Here is an 18,462-nt window from a genome sequence, read left to right as displayed (position 1 = left end):
GTGCACTCCATTAGTAGAGAGTTTTCTCTACCTTCATAAACCCAAGTCCTCTTCCATGCAGCTGCTCAGTGGACATTTGCAAAATGACCATATGATGGCCTAGCCCACCTCTGTGCAGCATCTCAATAGAGCACAGAGGTTGGAAGTTCATATCAATTTTACATCAAGAGAGAACTAAAATCCTGAACTCCGATTAACATCTATGCTGAAGTATTCGGGGGCAGTATACAAATGTCTGCAGCCTATTTTGAAACTCAAAAAGATTGGTGGGTGAGAGGTACAGAAAGGACAAAACAAGCTTCAAATTTCAGTGGATATGGGTTTTAGTTAAAATGGTCAGCTTGCCAATAGAGTTCTTAGGCGCTATTAGGGGAGGTACACACCCGAGAACTAGATAATCAGACAGTATCTACCACTCTCCCACTTCCCCACTGCATGAACTTAGGCAAACTGTTCCTCTAGGCCTCCGTTTCCCTCATGGGAAAGGATGGTGCCTTCCATATGGTCACTGCAAGAACAAGATGACTTCATGCCTGAGAAGTATTTTACAGCACCCTCAATGCCAAGTGAGTGTCAGCACCCACCATGGTCATCTCTAGACAAGTTCTCCCCTTCATTCATCTGCACCCTCAGGAGTTATAGAGATAGGATGGGGCAGACACCCAGGAGCCTTTTGGTGCCCCGATAAGAGACTCGGGACAGGAAGGCTGGGGACAGAGGGAAGAGAAAATGTCAGCTATCTTCCTCAGCCTGAAGGAGGAGACTGAGGCCTTCCACACTTCACACCCAGCACTGGCTGCCAAGCACTGCTGCTCCACCTCCCTGGTACTGGGATGCTTTGGAGTTCCAGGCACAGGGAACAAGCCCAAGGTGAGATAAAGGTTAGACAAGTGTTTTGAATTCCTGGTGCCAACCAGGGCTATGCCAGACAGAGCATCTGCCTTGCTAGGAGCCAGGGGCTGTCAGAGAAAGCTGGTGTGTGCTTGGAACAATTATACATGAAGTACTGAGGGTCGATGGGAATAGGAATGGAAGCCCAGAGAACAGTTAGGAAGCTGTTATAATAATCTAGGGCAGACATGAGGCAGCAGCATAGAATGTGGCTCCATCCCTGGGCCAGGCCTAGGAGGATCATTTTAAGTGCTCTCCCATAGACCTAGGTAGATGTTTAGCACATCCAGGGGAATATGCAAGCTGTCCCAGCTGGCTGCCTCTTACAGAAGGGAGGGAAAGGACTGGATTCTCACTGCAGCTGCCCAAAGCCATAGGAGGGCTTCAAGACAGTATAACTGGACTAGACCACCCCCTCCTCATTCTGGGTTTGGAAGAGGGCTCAGCATCTTGCTTGGGACTTGAGTCATGCAGAGAAGACACAGGAATAGGCCTCTGGACCACAGATGCCCAGAGGCCCGAGGAGGATCTGGAACAAGATGGGCAACCAGCTTTGTGTAACCCTTAGTGAGCTGTCTCCAGCTCAGAGAGGAAAGGCAGTGAAGGTGCAGGGCCAGGTAGGAGCCCTAGGCACAGATAGAGGGACGGTCAGGGGACTCTAGAGGAAGCTGTGCTTAAAGTGGGGAAGCCAGCCAAGGCCATTTACCATGCAGGAAGGCCCACGAACAGAGCCAGCCGTGACCCTATAGGCATCGCCAAAGGTGGGTATCGAGGCTAACAAGCTATAGTGAGCCCACTTAAAGTTGGAACAGACTAATGGGAGCTGGCTGGGCCTCCAGCACACCAGAGAGCTAGACAGCAGCTTGGTGAAGGCCAGAGAACATGTCCAGAGCATCTTAAGGGTTTCTGCCTACTGACTTTCAGAAACAGACTTCATGTGACTTTAGAGTTTATTAATTCCAGAAGCACTCAGGTCCAGAGATCAAGGCTCAACCAGAAACAACCCCCCAACCACCACCAAAATAAAAATCACAGCACAGAACTGCCTGAAGATCTGACTGAGGACTGAGAAAGCCTCCAGATGTGCATTTCTGCGGTAGGGAGACGCTGACTCCTTCCAGACTCATGTGGAGGGGAGGTTTTTAAGTATTCCCTTAGTCTACAAAGAGACCCTAGATCAATGGTTCTCAACCTGTAACAGTGAAAATACATGATGGCATTAGGAAGGTTGAGAACCACTGCCCTAGATGTCCATTACTTGTCAGTCTATCTGTCCGCTACCCAACATTATCTACCACTCCCATACTTGGGGAAAGGGCAATGTCACTGTTCAGATCCACCCACCCCCTGCTCCCCATCCAAGGGAGGGGAGACCAAGTCAGCTACATTCTGTCCTAGTCCAGCATCAGGTGGAGGTTCCTATTCTGTTCACAGCTTTATGCTGATCCTGCCATAATGTGGCCTGTGGAATGGAATATGTGAATCTCCATCCTACCTTTTAAGAAAATAAGCACTAGTTACCATGAAGGTTAGAGGTTTTATTACAGAAGTTACAAGGCCACGGTTGTTCCTTCCCCTTAATCCAAAGCTTCAGCTGAGTGGGTTTATGCAGAACGTCCCAGACTCTTTACTGAGATAAGCATAGCCTTGGCAGCACTGCCAGCATAGGCTGTCGTCATCTACTAGCCTGCACTGAGTGTTGGGAGGGTCTGTCAGGACTGCCTGCGTTTTCTCTACTGCCTCTGCCTCAATTGCCTGGCGATCTGACACAGTGGCCTCAGCCAACACCAACCACCCTCTGCTTGCTCAAAGTAGAGAAATAATCACACTGTCTCTGCTACTTCAGTGATGAAGTGTAAGGAGAAATGCTTCTAGCAAGGAACACACCACCACCAAGGCCTCTGAACTAGCAGAGCCCACAAACCCAGGGAAGGAGGTCTAGTTACAATTAAGACTTGATGTTATAGTGAGCAGGACCATGAGTATTTCTACTGCTCAGCATCTGGGTCTGAGCAGTCTGGCAGTCTGGCCATGAGGAAGACACCACAGCAGTCACTGTTTCGACACCTGCTGTACCTCTGTCTACAGTATTTGCAGCCTCCCAGAGCAGTGACTCCCAGGTGGCCTGAAATGGAGGTTTCAGAAGATGTCCCACCGTTCCAAAGCTGGCTGCTCCCTGGAGAAGAGGTATACAACAGAGGGCTGCTAAGGCTTCTGCTCACTGATTCACATGTGCTGAGATGGGAGTCCTCTGGTCAGATGCAATGCTGTATGGAAAACAGTGAAACCAAATGTCAAGTTCACGGGTAGTACTTTTTGAACACATTTGTCGGGCCAGCAAAGGTATAAATCCAAGTATGCATTGTGGTAATGAATGGCAAGAGGTCAGCCCCCTCCACCTGGATGGTAGGAGTCCAGTGAAGGGACTCATCAGGTGGCAGACTGGCCTCACAGGTTTAAAGTGCCTTGTCAGGGAACCTGGGATCACTGCTGGCAAGCTGGTCTCTTAGCAGCAGTCAGCACAGCCTTCTTCATGAGATGTTCACATCATTGATCCTGCACATGGCCTGATCCTGCACATGGCCTCATTCCTTTTGACTGTATCATTTCACTTATGAGTCCTTTAAATACCAGGGTGGCTAGGGAAGGAGGCTGACAGGTATTCCAGAGCTGGGCCTCCCTGAGCATGCAACAAGAGATGGCACCAAGTGGGCACGTTCTGGCAAGCACATCTGCATATTCCTTCCCCAAATCCTTCTAAGTCCTTGACCAATTATATCATTGGCTTGCACCCACAGATCTACACAATCTTCATCTTAAACCATGTCTAAAACCATCTCTTTTAGGCAAGAGATGATAATGTGTCCAAAATCCTACCTTTCAGGAAGGTCCCCCGTCCCTATAGTCAATTGAAGATCACCTTGAGTGGGGCTAGAATGCATAGCAGTCTATATCTGACATCAGCACATAGTTTAAGACTACTTAAGTCCTTTAACTTTTTCTTCCATAAGCTGTACATGTGGGTAGCAGTGTGACAGGATTAGGCATATATTCTTCATACTATTTACAGGAGTTCCTAGGACATGCTCATGTCTTATGTAGGTTTCAGTTGACAGACCCCTGGACATTATGGCTCTGTGCCCTGTGAGCTGATGCTCCTGGGCAGAATTCACCTCTTACAGTGACCAGAGCATGAGTCAAGTACCATTTCTCAACAACAGTTACTGGTGGAAGGCAGTCTGACCTTGTCCTAAAGTCCTAGGGCCCGCCACCAAGGTTCTCTTATTGGGGCTTGCTGAAGGTTCCATGCAGCACCTGATTTAGTAGACACTGACAACATCCTGAGACACAGGAGCCATGTGGCAGGAATGTGCAGCTGTCCTATTCTGACCACAGTCTATTTGCACCCCCAGTCTCTGTTACCAGGCTTCCTTGTCACCACTGCCAAGGCTGGACTAAGTGTGGCATGTGCTATCTTCAAAATCCACAGTGGCCCACCGGGTGTCGTGATTTTCACTAACCAGCACAAGGGCCCAGCAACAGCTTGTCCACTATAGGCAGGGCTTTGAGTGGCAAATTACTCCCTTAGAACAGCATGAAAGGTGTGACAAACTCAAGACTGAGCAGGCTGCCTGCTGGACAGCTTGAAAGACGCTTCATTCTCAGTGACAATTTGTTTTGTTTCCACATACCACAGGCTGTAAGAGTCTCAGACCTTTGTGCTAGGCGATTGTCAGTGCCTTCAGCCCGGACCAGCCAGCATGTCAGTCTCAATTCCTTGAAGGTGTGGTCTCCTGCGGTCAGCCCAGCTTAGCAGCTTCCTCTGCCAGAGTTCTTGGTCACAGGCAACAGACAGTCTCACCAAACAGAACAGAGAGGGCTTATGACAGAGCAGGGTAGCTCACATAACTCCCAGGAGGCCCAGAGCCTGAGGTTCCGAGGCTATGCCACAGACCTATCTGGTGAAGACATCTAGCCCCCACCACTGTGCATTAAGTGCCATCCCACTGGTGGGACATAGATGTGGCCATTCCCAGTGTCGTCCAGAGTGTGATCTTGTTGCAACTATTGGTTCACACAGAGATCATCCACAGTCCCAGAAAATGTGCATGACTGGCTTCTGTCCAAGTCTGGGAGGGATCATCTAATCAGGAGAAGATGGGCTCGGTGTCAGTCTTCCACCTGTGAGAGACAGAGAGGGGTCACTTGGATTTCAGTTGCTTTAAGGACAAGTGGGTGCTGCTTCTAAGACAGAGGGTAAGGAGCTCCCCAGAGAGGAGCAGAGGGACTCACACCAGCTAGTCCCAAAGGCAATAAGCAAGCAAGGCATACAGGTCTCATATAGGCAACCCTGACTTCCCCAGACTTGGCTCTTACCTCTTCATAGGATGGAAGCCCATGAGGTCTCTTCTACCACAGCTAAGGGAGAGAGAATCCAGTCTCTAGGCAGATGTCATCTTACTTGTCTATCAGCTTAGTAGCTCTGAGTGAAGGCTCCCCTGAGGGAGTGTCCCTATGCCAAGCTGCAGCCTCCTGAGAGGGCCAGCTTCTGTGGTGAGGCTGGAACAGCAAGGCCATTGACAGGGTAAAGCCTGATTCTGAGCAGAAAGGAGAGAGAAAGGGAAGGCGCCTTTCATGGATTTGTTAGGATGGCAGTCAGGAACCCACACCGAGGTGGCCAGCCCCTCCATCCTCTGCCCAACAGCACCCTTCTAGCCACAGGCTAGTCTGGGAGCAGGAGTATAGAGTCTGTTTCTTGTCCAGATGAGGGGCTCATGTGTAGGTTTATATAACCTGTACCCCTTTCTCCTTCAGCCATAGCTATGGCATGAAGGCTATGGGCCCCTGGGGCTATACCATGGCTTCATGCACTTGAGGCACACAACCATGAACAGGTAGTAGGTGACACTATTACAAGCAGATCAGGGCCTAAACTAACAGACATACTTCTGTGACTTTTGGTCCTTCCTTTTGGCTTTGTCCCACAAGTCTAACTCTTCTCCAGGAGGTCTGGAACCTACAGAGGCAAACAGAAGTCAGAGCAGCCAGTCCTGGGTGGGGCCCAAGCCTCCCCACCCTAGTGATATATTCTGAGGATGTCTGCCATCTTTTTAGCACATGGCTCTACCATCTAGTGACACTGCTGGGTTCTACAGAGATGAAGACCCAGCTATTGGCCTCATCACCCCAGAGGGGCTGTCATGTACCTTCAGGGCCGCCAACAGAATAGTATAGTCCCCAATATAGTCCCCAGAGCCTCCTAGCCAGGTATGTGCAGAAACCTACATCCTGCTGGACATGGGAGAGTTTACCTAAATAGACATCCATGAGCTGTAATGAGAATGGAAGGAGCCAGATGGGGGGAAGAGCCACTCCTGATGAGCCCGAACCAGGGCCTCAAGGCTGAGAGGTCTTGTTTAACACAGAGTTCAGACTGCATGAGGCCATCTGCAAGTCCTCAGAGTCGAGCCACAGAGTCCAGGTGCAGCCCACATAAGGGCTGTGAGTCCTTTGAGCAAAGGTGTTTTCTCTTCTCAGCATGTCTTCCCAGGGTCAGGCTGGTCAGATGAGGTACAGAGTTTACGTGAACTGTGCTAGCTCAGCCACCTGGGTCTCTACCTTCCTACTTGTTCTAAACTCCCCTGAAGTGACAAGTCAGAAGCCATTCTCAAGCTAGTGCTCCTGAGGGAAAGTGAGCAAGGACAACCCCGAATTGTCAGTTTCATGTTTACAGAGATCATCTGACTGTTCCACAGCAGTATTCATTGTGAATCTGTGTGTTGAGCTCAGTGTCTTGACCTGCTGGCCAGCTTCAGGACCACTATAGGCCAAAGTCATCTTCATGCTCTGCTGAAGGAGACTCCTTCCAAGGCCAATAGTCTCTGGCTTGAACTCCTCCTTAATCCCACACAAGTTCTGGTACAATACTTATTAGTTGGAAACATCTACAAGGTTTCTGGAAAGCTATGTTGAGCGGAATCTTAAAAGTTGACAATACTTCAGCCTAGATCAGTCTACCTGGTGATCTTGCCGCCAAAAAGTATCCATGAGTTGGGGATGGACAAGCCTTGGGTGGCATCATACTACTTTTCACCCTCAGGCCTGGCTGTGACAGTCTGTTCTTCCCATGCTAGCCCCCAGCCCCCTACCCACCCTCCCTATGTGCCTCCTATCCTCAAGTTGGAGAACGTACCCCTGAATTTGTGCAGGGTTGTACTTGTGACCTCAGCTTGGTCTTGGATGAGGCCATCCCAGGAGCCAGTGATGGCTCGGGCAGCTTCATTTAGAGCCACCTTCTGCTAATGACAAAGCACCTGCACTAGACCTATGCTGCTAAGGTAGGAGATATAGACCAAGCCATGCTTCACAATAGCATAGACCACCCCCCCCATGGTGAGGTAGAGGGAAGTAGGCCATTGGACCTGGGAGAGATGCCAAGACTGAGATCCCATTTCTAGTCCCTGATGCTTGGAAGCATGACTATCACCAGCAGATCTTAGAGCTGAGAGAGAAGAGGACAGACCATGAAAACCTAGATGACCAAAGTCCCATGATCCTGTCCATAAACCTTCTGGCTCAAGCCCTTCAAGGTTTGTTTCATGCCATAGTTGTGTTTTACGTTAGGCTAGACCTCAGAATTCTGTAGAGATCTTAGAACTTTAAGTAACTGACTGTTTGGTAACTATTGGTTTCTTTCTTTTAATTTCTGCCCTTGTATACAATTTCCATTATCTCCAGAAATAATTCTTGGATCTAGCCAGTCAGATCCCAGAAGACTCCTAAGTAAGACTCCTAAGTATCTTAACCACCTATCACTTCTGCTCATGACTTAACCTCAGCTGACCCTCTGATTGGTTTGTTGCACCTCAGCACATCCTAGGGCTAGAATCACAAGGAATTTTATGGAGGTCACATCTCTCCAGAACCCTCCATGTCTATCATCATTTCCTAGAACACCTAGGAAGCCAATTTGCTTTCAGCCCCCCCCCCCTTTTTTTAAACCAGCAACTCCCAGCCTCTTTCTTTATGTACCTAGGACATAAGGACATGTACCCCTTTGAGAACAGAGGATATGAGATTCAAGATGCCCAAGGATAGTCTATCTGTCCCTTCTTGCACAATGTAATAAAGACACCCTCCCTCCCATCCCTGGCCAAGATAAATCACCACACCCAGCCCTTCTACATATAGCCCTGGTCTTCCTTGGCCAGCTCAGTTGAGTAGCTCAGTTGAGTAGCTCAGCTACTAGGGCTCCAGGAACTGCCTCAGTGTCAGGGGAAGACCTATGCCCCTCAGAAGAGTTGGTGCTCCCAGAAAGGCTAGAACCTATTTATTCACTAACTTAGGGAACCTCAGTCTTATTCCTTTTTAAGAGGACAGACTATATGTGAGGCTGGTACATTCCATATGGACATGACTCAGTGCCCACAAAATAAGATACTGGCTCTCAAGAGTCCTAAGGTCGAGGCCCTCACATGGCAGGTGCTGCCAACTGGTGGCCCCATTGCTAAGGCCAAGGGCTACTGAGGGGACAGCAGCCAGATCAAGAAAGTCTGAAAAAAGTTGCCTTAGAGGCAACAGGTAGGACACAGTAAGGAGCCTGGATACCAGGCCACAGATAAGACAGATACATACAAGGATTTCAGCACTCCCAAAGAGGGAGAAATGAAGGGCTCCTTGTAGACACATCTTGAGGCAGTGGGAAGTAGGATGTACCCTGGAGTAGAGAAGATGTTGGGCATAGGAAAAAATCCAGAGGCTTGATCCCAGGGCCAGAGTTCCTGTCAAGCAGGCAGGACAGCTGAGAACCCAGAGTCTACACTGGCATGGATCTCCTGCAACCTGAGCATTTCAAGGAGAAGTATTCATGGAAGAGGGTAGAAGAAAACCAGTGGGGCAGAGCAGAATCTGAGCTTCTGAGTGAAACACTATCAACATGATACACCTTTGGTGAGAGCCCGTGGCACTGAGCCCCAGTGGGCACAGCCGTAGGCACCTGAGTATCCCTGCTTCTAATACCAGTGCTGCATAACTACTTTTAACAAGAGAAAGGCAGTCTACAGCCTTGGCACCATTGACCTGAAGGCAGTTGTGCAGGGTGTTAGCAGCCCCTTTACCCATGAGGCTTCTCCTAGGAGCTCTGGATCAGGGAAAAGCTGCCTGGAAAGCCTCACAAGCCAGTTTTAGGCTTTACTTGGCATGTGCCCCAATTATAACCCAGGGCTGTCCCACACTACCTGTGACCTGTTACTCATTACACAGAGTTCCCCAAAGACAGGAACTAGACTCTTTCCACCCCAGACCATGGCAGAGCCAACATCTAGTATCTGCGTCAGAGTTAACACAGCAGGTAGAACCACTAGGAAGTCATCTTCATGCTAGGGAAAAAGTAGAACCCTAGGTAATGTGTTCTGGGTGACAAATTTGGAAGGTAAGACAAAGGGGCCTTCCTAAGTGACCTTGGCTACTGACTGAGGCAGGACAGAACAACTCTCAAATATAACCATTGCTGGACATGGGCTGTTCTAGTCCTTATTCATGTGAAGAACAGGTGATTGCTATGATCTTCTGGAAGCTACTGGATCAAGGAAGACCCTTCAGGTCCCATCTCCCCCAGAGATAACTAAGCAATACCAACACAATTAAGGGGGCATTAGCTTCCTCATAATTTAACTGTAAGCCATGCCAAAATGACAGTTTACTGCTTAGGTGAGATCATATCATATGTATATACAGATGACAGATAGGTCTTTCTTCTTGACGATTCTAAATCCCAGAGGCCAAGGAACTTATTTCCTAGGAAAAACATAGGAAGTCAGGAAGGAGAAACATTGATAAGTGAGTCACAGTCAAGTCCAGCCTTGCAAGTTGTAGCTATGTCTGCTCCTGCTGGCTAGACCAGGGTGGAGAGAGAGAAAACTAAGCCTGAGGTAGAGGGACTTAGACCTCAGACGCCTCATCCTCTGGCTGAAAGGCAGCAGGGACTTTGCAAGCGACTCAGAAGAGAAGAATAAGTCTTTGAGCTTGGAAGAGACAGGCCCAGTCCCGCCAGGGTCAGAAAGGACCTCACTGAGGTCAGTCCCAGCACGTGGCCCACCCCAAAGGCCATGCACAAGCAGGCTGAGTGCTGCCACCACTGCCCTCATTTCTATGGCTGGCAGGATAGGGGTCCCAGGTTAGAAAAAGGTGAGACATTTATATTCCACATTTAGTAAGTTTCACATGTTCCCTTGTAAGATGCACCCAACCTATTTTCTATAAGAAACCTGGTATGTCTGAATGGAAACCTGGTGTTACCTTGGGGTCGAGAGTTTGCTCATATTGTTACAGACCAACTGAAAATCAGTGGCTGCCTGCTCACTGGATCAAACCTTGATGTGAGCAAGAGACTTCACCAACAATTAGACAAATCCATCTTCAGTAACTCCTATTGATACAAGGTTCCCTCATCCCAGCCTGAATAGGGGACCTTAATTTCCTAGGCCTGAAATCATTTTATTCCAAATTATCCACACTGATTTTCACTTACTGTGAACCCTAGATCAACCTCCTCTGAGAAACCTCTAACTGCCTCCCTTATCGCCATCCATCCTCAGCAGGAAGTAGCTTGGAGGGATCATTGCCCCCTTTCCCTTAAAGCAGTTAGAGCTTCTGAGAGGGAGGATCAATATAGGGTTCTACCACTGAAGGAGTCCCCCAATCTCTAGGCCCAGGCAAGATCAACAATGGTGATAGAATCTTTTATTGGATATATATCCCTAATACTTCGCTACTGCTCCTTCAGACACTACTCTTTCCACATCTGATACTCTAGTCTGTACTAATGTGCAGAAACTTCAGGCATTGATTAATACTTCCTATGGAAGCATCAAGGACCCCATGGGTCAGCCCAAAACAGTTTGGAAAGAAGTATGGAGAAACCTCAAAGAACTCAAGCTAGACCTCCCATTTGATCCTGCAATCCCATTATTGGGCTCTATCCAGAAGGGGAAAAAAAAGCCTTTTATCATAAGGACATTCATACTAGACTGTTTATCGCAGGTCAATTTACAATAGCCAAAATGTGGAAACAGCTTAAATGTCCCCCAACCCAGGAATAGATTAACAAGCTGTGGTACATGTATACCATAGAATACTATTCAGCTATTAAAAAAAAAAAAAAGTGGAGACTTTTCTCAACAAAATCCTAGCCAACAGATTACAGATTATCCAAAAAGTTATACATCATGATCAAGTAGATTTCATCCCAGGGATGCAAGGCTGGTTTAATATACACAAGTCTATAAACGTTATTCACCGTATCAGCAGAAGTAAAACCAAAGATTATATGATCCTCTCAATAGCTGCAGAAAAAGCATTTGATAAAATCCAGCATCCCTTTCTAATTAGAACACTGAGGAGTATAGACATAGGTGGCATATTTCTTAAACTGATTGAAGCTATCTATGACAAACCCACAGCTAATATTTTACTGAATGGAGTAAAACTGAAAGCTTTTCCTCTCTGAACTGGAACCAGACAAGGTTGTCTTCTGTCACCATTACTATTCAACACAGTGCTGGAAGTTCTAGCCAATACAATTAGACAAGAAAATAAAGGGCATCCAAATCGGAGCAGAAGAGGTCAAACTCTTCCTCTTTGCTGATATGATCCTATAGAGAACCCTTAAGACAACCACAAGATTCTTGAAAGTCATTAAAAAATACACTAATTTCAGGATATAAAATCAATGTCCACAAGTCAGTTGCTTTTGTATATGTCAACAACAGCCAAGATGAGAGGTTAAAAACAAGTCCTTGTACCATAGCCCCAAAGAAAATGAAATACTTAGGAATATACCTAACAAAAGAAGTGAAGGATCTCTATAAAGAAAATTATGAAACCTTAAGAAAGGAAATAGAGGACTTTAACAAATGGAAGAACGTACCATGCTCATGGCTGGGAAGAATCAACATTGTTAAAATGTCTATACTTCCCAGAGCAATTTACCAATTCAACACCATCCCTATTAAAATACCAACATCCTACTTTCAAGACTTGGAAAAAATGATTCTGTGTTTTGTATGGAACCAGAAAAAACTCCATATAGCTAAGGCTGTTCTTAGTAATAAAAACAAAGCCGGGGGTATCACCATACCAGATTTTAGGCTGTACTACAAGGCCATAGTGGTCAAGACAGCATGGTACTGGCACAAAAATAGAGACATAGATATTTGGAATTGAACAGAAAACCAGGAAATGAAACCAGCAACTTACAGCCACCTAATCGTCGATAAACCTAACAAAAATGTCCACTGGGGGAAAGACTCCTTGTTCAATAAGTGACGCTGGGAGAATTGGATGTCCACATGTAAAAGACTGAAACTGGACCCACACCTTTCTCTATTCACCAAAGTTGATTCAAGATGGATAATTGACTTAAATTTAAGGCATTAAATGATAAAAATCCTCAAAGAAAGAATAGGAAAAACACTGGAAGATATCAGCCTGGAGAAAAGACTTTATGAAGAAGACTTCCATGGCAATAGCAACAACCACAACAATAAACAAATGGGATTAAAAAGGTTCTGTATAGACAAAGCAAATCAACAACCTACCTAATGGGAAAGGAAATTTGAATATTTTGAATCAGATAAAAGTTTAATAACTAGGATCTATATAGAACTTCAATTAATCCACAAGAAAAAAATAATCCACCCAAAATGGAGACTTTACATTTGTATTAACCTGGATGGAAGTGGAACACATTATTCTTAGTAAAGCATCACAAGAATGGAGAAGCATGAATCCTATATATTCAATCTTGATTTGATGACAACTAATGACATGGTAGGGGTGGGGGAAGGAGAGAGCAGAGAGAAAGGAGGAAAGGGGGTGGGGGAAATGAAGGACAGAGAGGGAAGGAGGGAGGGGGTGGGGTCTCAGTGTGTGACACATCTTGTACCCTCAATGAATCCCCAACAATAGAATCTTCAGGAAAAAAAGATCAAGTGAACTATGACAGATACTTTATGTTCAATGGTAAAATCTAAACTAGAAACAAATGGTTTACTGATGTGAAGTTATTTTACCATAAGGACATTTGTACTCAAAATGTTTATACCAGCATAATTCACAATTACAAAGATATGGAAACAACCCAGGTGCCCATCAACTCATAAATGGATTCATAAACTGTGGTATTTGTATACCATTGACTGCTATTCAAAGATGGCAATTTCATCTCTTTTATAACAACCTGGATGGATAAGGGGAACATTCCACTAAGTACCACAAAAATGGAAAAAGCACCATACATACTCAGTACTTAATTAGAATCAGTAGATTAACAACTATATGCTCACATGAGAGGAAAAACTCAATTAGAATCAAGGGAAGGAAGGTATTCTGTCAATTAGCACTAAGGGCTATATGGCACACTTCCTGGGTGAAGGGCACAACTATAACCTAGACTTTAATCTTACAAAGGCAGACTGTAACCTAATCACATGTACCTCCATATTAATCTGAAGTGAAAAATATGGTGATGTATATATGGTATGTGTATGCAGTTTGATCTCACTTTCTATGTAGAAAGTTCTGAAAGAGCAAATACTAAGACATTATAGTAATGATCTTGTGTTGGAGGCATGGCATCACTTGTTTGCTGGTCTACTGTATAACAGTGGTGTACCCCTTTAACAAAGCTGCTGAAAAAAGTTTTATTTTTCTTGTATCTTGTATTTGTTTTAATTGGAAGGTTTTTTTGTTTGTTTTGTTTGAGATGCTTTGTCACCCTCAGCAGAGTGCTGTGGCATCACAGCTCACAGCAACCTCAAACTCTTGGGCTTAAGTGATTTCTTGCCTCTGCCTCCCAAGTAGCTGGGACTATAGGCATCCACCACAATGCCTGGCTGGGTTTTTTCCTTCTTCTTCTTCTTTTAAAGAGATGAGGTCTTGCTCTGGATCAGGCTGGTCTTTAACTCCTAAGCTTAGGCAATCCACCTGCCTCAGTCTCCCAGAGTGGTAGGATTATAGGCATGAGCCACCATGCCTGGCTTGAAAATGCTTTAAGAGTATGGCAGAGTGTAGTACATCTTGTTTGACTAAAGCCAAAGACCTGATAAACGATAAGCTCTCCAAAATGGGCCAATGAGTGCAGACTCTTGCTACAGCTGCATAACCATGAAAGTCTACTTAGCTCTCTGGAGATGCTGCTGGAGGAAATATTTACTCACAAGACAACACAAGGGTATAAGGTGTGGAAATGCTGCAGAGTCTTCCATGTACCAGCTCTACTGACATGAAGCTCACATTGATAGGAAAATCCCTCTTGAGCTTATAAATTGGAAGATACTTTTCTTTCGAGCTTGGTCATGTTCCAGGCATTCTAGAAGCATAACCTGTGCTTTGTGGCAGAACTTGCTGCCATGGGATGTCCATTCCCAGGCATCAAGTCTTAGTGACTTTTTATATCCATGTTCACAAATGAAATGGGCAAGTGAGATTGGCAATGGTTGGAGCTAGTGGTATATTTAGGGTTATACCACAATCAGGTAGGTTTTCTCTAGAATAAAATGAGAGTTTCACTTCAAAGAAGTCTATCAGAGTGTCTTGCAAGATTAATAATGTGAAGAAAAGACACTTGCTAAAGACTTTCTTCCAAATAAGCTCAGCTCTTTAGGATTTAGTAGATTTAGCAAGCCAGGAAGAAGGAATTTTCCCACTATATTGTTTCTAAGAATTAACTTAAAAGGTTCTAATAAGATGATCCAGATAAATCAGTTCAAGAACATAGACAAAATGTTTAGCTTTTCCTAGGAGAGTTCAAAGTGCCTCAGAATTCTTAACTTTGAGCATTTTTTTAAAAAGACAATTCATGTGGAAAGAGTCCCATAAGTAATGCAGTCAAGCCTGAAGGCTTGCCCTATCATTGTAGGGCTATGGTGACAAAGCTACTATGGAATTTGCACAAGGACAAATACAGCAAAGAAACAAGACCCATATTATACATAGGAATGAACTATGGTAAAGGAGATACCATGAGCCAGTGATGACAAACTTGCACAGGGAAGTCAGCTTACCCTAGGAAAAACTGGATACCATACTGTGGTATGTTTCTCATCTTTTAGAAAAGCTCCTTTGTCATAGTTATTCCTATAAAGGGACTCCAAGATTGATTGAAAACCTAGGAGAGAATATAGATTGTAACCCATAGATACTAGGGTCTTAAGCTACTAGCACAATCCATAAAGAACTTGATCAAAAATTTTGTGATCAAAATTCTGTTCAATGGCAGATACTATGAATAAAGTTGTATCCAACAGACTGAGGTATGATATGTAAAACCAGTGAAAAACTATTATCTTTAATTTTTAAAGGGGGTAGATGGGAACCCTAGAAGTCAAGGATACCCAAAGCGTCATCATAAGAAAGTGTTCAAACTTGGAAAGAAAAGATACAATGAGATTCCTTCAAGCCCATTAGGCTGACAAGTGTTACTTTGATGATATGGGTTGATAGAGATTCAAGGTGTAGGAATATTCCTGTGTTGTCATGGGAATATGTACCAGGGCAGCTATTCTGGAGAACAGTATTAGTCAAGATACATGAGTCTTTTCCTGGGAGGTGGAAACCAAGATCTTTGTTCCATAGGTAGATAAGGGTGCGTATGAGGTTGTTCATAGTGAGAGGCAAAAGCAATTGGGTGTCTGTTCCTAGAAGAGCAGCTGGGAATAGCATGGCAACATGACACGGAGTGGATGATTGTGCCAGACGTACATATAGAGTGTATCAGGAGGGTGTATCAGGTGTGACAGACCAGGAAAGCAATAGAGTGTACAATTAGTGTACTACATCTTGTAGCAATACAAGGAAATGAATTTGTCATCTGTGGGTGACCAAGGTGGGGCAGGGATGAGAACAAGGAGGGGAAATAAAAATTCCTGCTTACTATAGTGACAATCATGCCACAAACTAACAGTCCTACTATAGGTTCCAAAGGTATTCTACATACAGTTTCTCTTCAGATAGTATATAAGTCTTTTGCTTTTTACCAAAAGTGTTCTATCATCCTGGGAGAATGTTGGACTTCTGAAAGGCCACGATATTAAGAATGTAAAACAAAACTATAAAACTAAGCTTGTGTCTCCCATTCTAGGGTTTCCAGGGCCCTTGCCTTGGCATCTATCCAAGTTCTGGACAATGGCAATGTTCTTGGCCCAGGAATCTTGACCAAGCATGCTCCTTGCTACACCTCTAAGAGCTACATCTCACTTTTCGGAACACAACCCTGTGTGGTTCTAGCTTACTTCCACAACACTGGTCACAAGAGAAATCTCCAAGAAACTCTTTGCCTCCCCTTATTCCTTTGAGTCAAACTTAGCCAATTCCTGTTCTTCCTCTCTGTTGAAGACTAGGGAAGACTCTAGCAGCTGTGGGACTTCAAAAGGAAGCCACATAATGGGAATCTTAACGCAAAGGCAAAAGGACCAGAAATCAGAGGGGAGAGTTTAAGGGAAGACAGGTATGAGAACCTAAGCATGCATTTTTCCCTCCATAACAGCTTGAGCAAAAGCTACTTATGAACCACTATGGCCACATACCCACTCGTCCTGCCATGTGGATGAGTAGTGCTTCCAGGATTGATAGATGTTCCTTAGGTCTGCATCTTGGCCCATACTTTAGGGATTTCTTAAGGCAAAGGTCTCTAGTCCCCTCTGTATTATCTCCACACTCAGGCATGAATCAGCATTCTCACACCAGTGTGCCACTGTCTCAGAGTCAACCTCAACAAAGCTGACCAGCAAACCTGATGTCCAAGCTCAGGGAAGATGCTCAGAGTTAGGAGTCTTATGATTCCAGACTGAAGTAGTCCCAGACAGGAAAGAGGTCTCCATGTATCTGCACGTTAGACCCCTATATAAAGGGGATAGGGCCCCAAAATCCCCATCCTTGGATATGATCTGCTATAGGACCTCAGATCCCATCCCAGGGCTGATTTGGTATAGCTGAGCTTCTTGGTTAGCATGAGTCTCCTCTGAGGGCCAGTGTAAGCTTCTCCCCGACAGCCTTTATGCCCAGCTCCTAGCAAGAACCAGAATAGGTTTGTTATCTCTTCCTCGAAACAGTCTGATCAGACTGTGCCCAGTACCCTAGTGATGCTTTTCAACTTCCATGTTGTCAAGTCTGCTAAAGCAGCCTGAACCTGACTCACCTATTGGGAAATTTTTCATTGTCCCTATGACAAGCGACCAGGCACTATAACTAGTTGGCAGCTTCTGTCTTAAAGCACAAATTCATCACCTCCCACATAGACTAAAAGGCCCTGACCATTAGTTGTAGGAGACCTAAGTCAGGCCATGGGCCACCTGGATTCTGCTAGACAGACCATAAACTATTAGAGATAGGTAGGTATTTGTGGAGGTCTCTTGTTCTGAACCCAGGATGCTGAACCCAGCCAAGTGTCAGCTTGGAGATCAGTCAGCCAGGAGACATCAGGACAAGTTGTCCCTGACCTGCAGGCCACTACCCTCCAGTGGTCCCCACAAGACCTATGAGTCCAATTCCATAGAAACAAGGACCTAGAGAAAAACAGCAGACAATACCCAGTGAAGCAGGAAAAGGTGACCATGACAGCAAATAAGATTTATTTGTATCATCACTGTTAGCCAGGGATAGCATTTGTTAAAATCTGTTGGATCTGTTAACGGTCTATTTTTTAGTTATGGGCAAGAATTTAAGTAGGGTCATGAAACCAAGAAGGTTATGAGATCCTGCATCCAAAGGATCAGGACCAGCATTATCAGAAACAAGATTTTCTGGAGAAGGGTCAGGTCCTATGCTCAGCTGAGCACAGAACAAGAATATGAGCCCTTACCACAAAGACATGGGACTACCTTAAGTGTTCATTGAGTCATGATTAGGTTAAAAAAGAGATCTATACACCATGGGAACTATGCAGCCAGAAAAAGGAATTGGATGTCTTTTGCAGCAACTTGGATGGAATTGTAGACCATTATCCTAAGTGAAGTGTTTCAGGAAGGGACCATGTATAGTCTCCAATAATTAAGAGCTAACAGGCACAAAGATGTAAACATAGGAAATCAAGAAGCAAGGAAAGAGGAAGGGGTTAAAAAAAAATCTGATTCAAAAAAACACCATTTGAATGACAGGCACGCTTAGAGTCCCAATGTAAGCGTCAGACAAGGTGACCATGTAACAAACATTTGTACTTCTTTAATACTTTGAAATGAAAAATGTAGCCACTAGTCTGACTATGAATAGCCACAGCTGCCATTTCTGTTCTTAGTTGAGAATCAAGACCTCAGGAAGGAGGGAGTGAGAAAGCAAGTGCTAGACCAGAAGGGACAACCCCACAGGAGAGACCTAGAGGAAGAAGCCAGGGTACAGACAGCAAGGATGCCCAAGTTCCACCCGCCTCCTGCATTTGCCTGCTGAAGATAGTCACTCCTAGAAAAGCGAGTCCCCGGTGGAAGTAAAAGTAGTTCTGTCAGTGATAGATGTGTGGTTATAAAAACGGAAAGTGACTAATGGGTATGGTATAATAGTCAGGATCAAAGATGGCCCTTA

At 45.2% G+C, this 18,462-nt stretch overlaps 1 pseudogene; it reads left to right on the top strand.

Annotated features, from left to right (window-relative positions):
- Positions 1-729: 729 nt before the first annotated feature.
- Positions 730-18,462, top strand: part of LOC111723142 — a 37,327-nt pseudogene continuing 19,594 nt past the window's right edge.

This window comes from Otolemur garnettii, unplaced genomic scaffold (genome assembly GCF_000181295.1).
Source record: "Otolemur garnettii isolate 467f Iridium unplaced genomic scaffold, OtoGar3 scaffold00008, whole genome shotgun sequence".
NCBI classification, from domain to species: Eukaryota; Metazoa; Chordata; class Mammalia; order Primates; family Galagidae; genus Otolemur; species Otolemur garnettii.
Note: the sequence above shows the minus strand (reverse complement) of the source record. Positions and strands in the feature narration are given on the sequence as shown.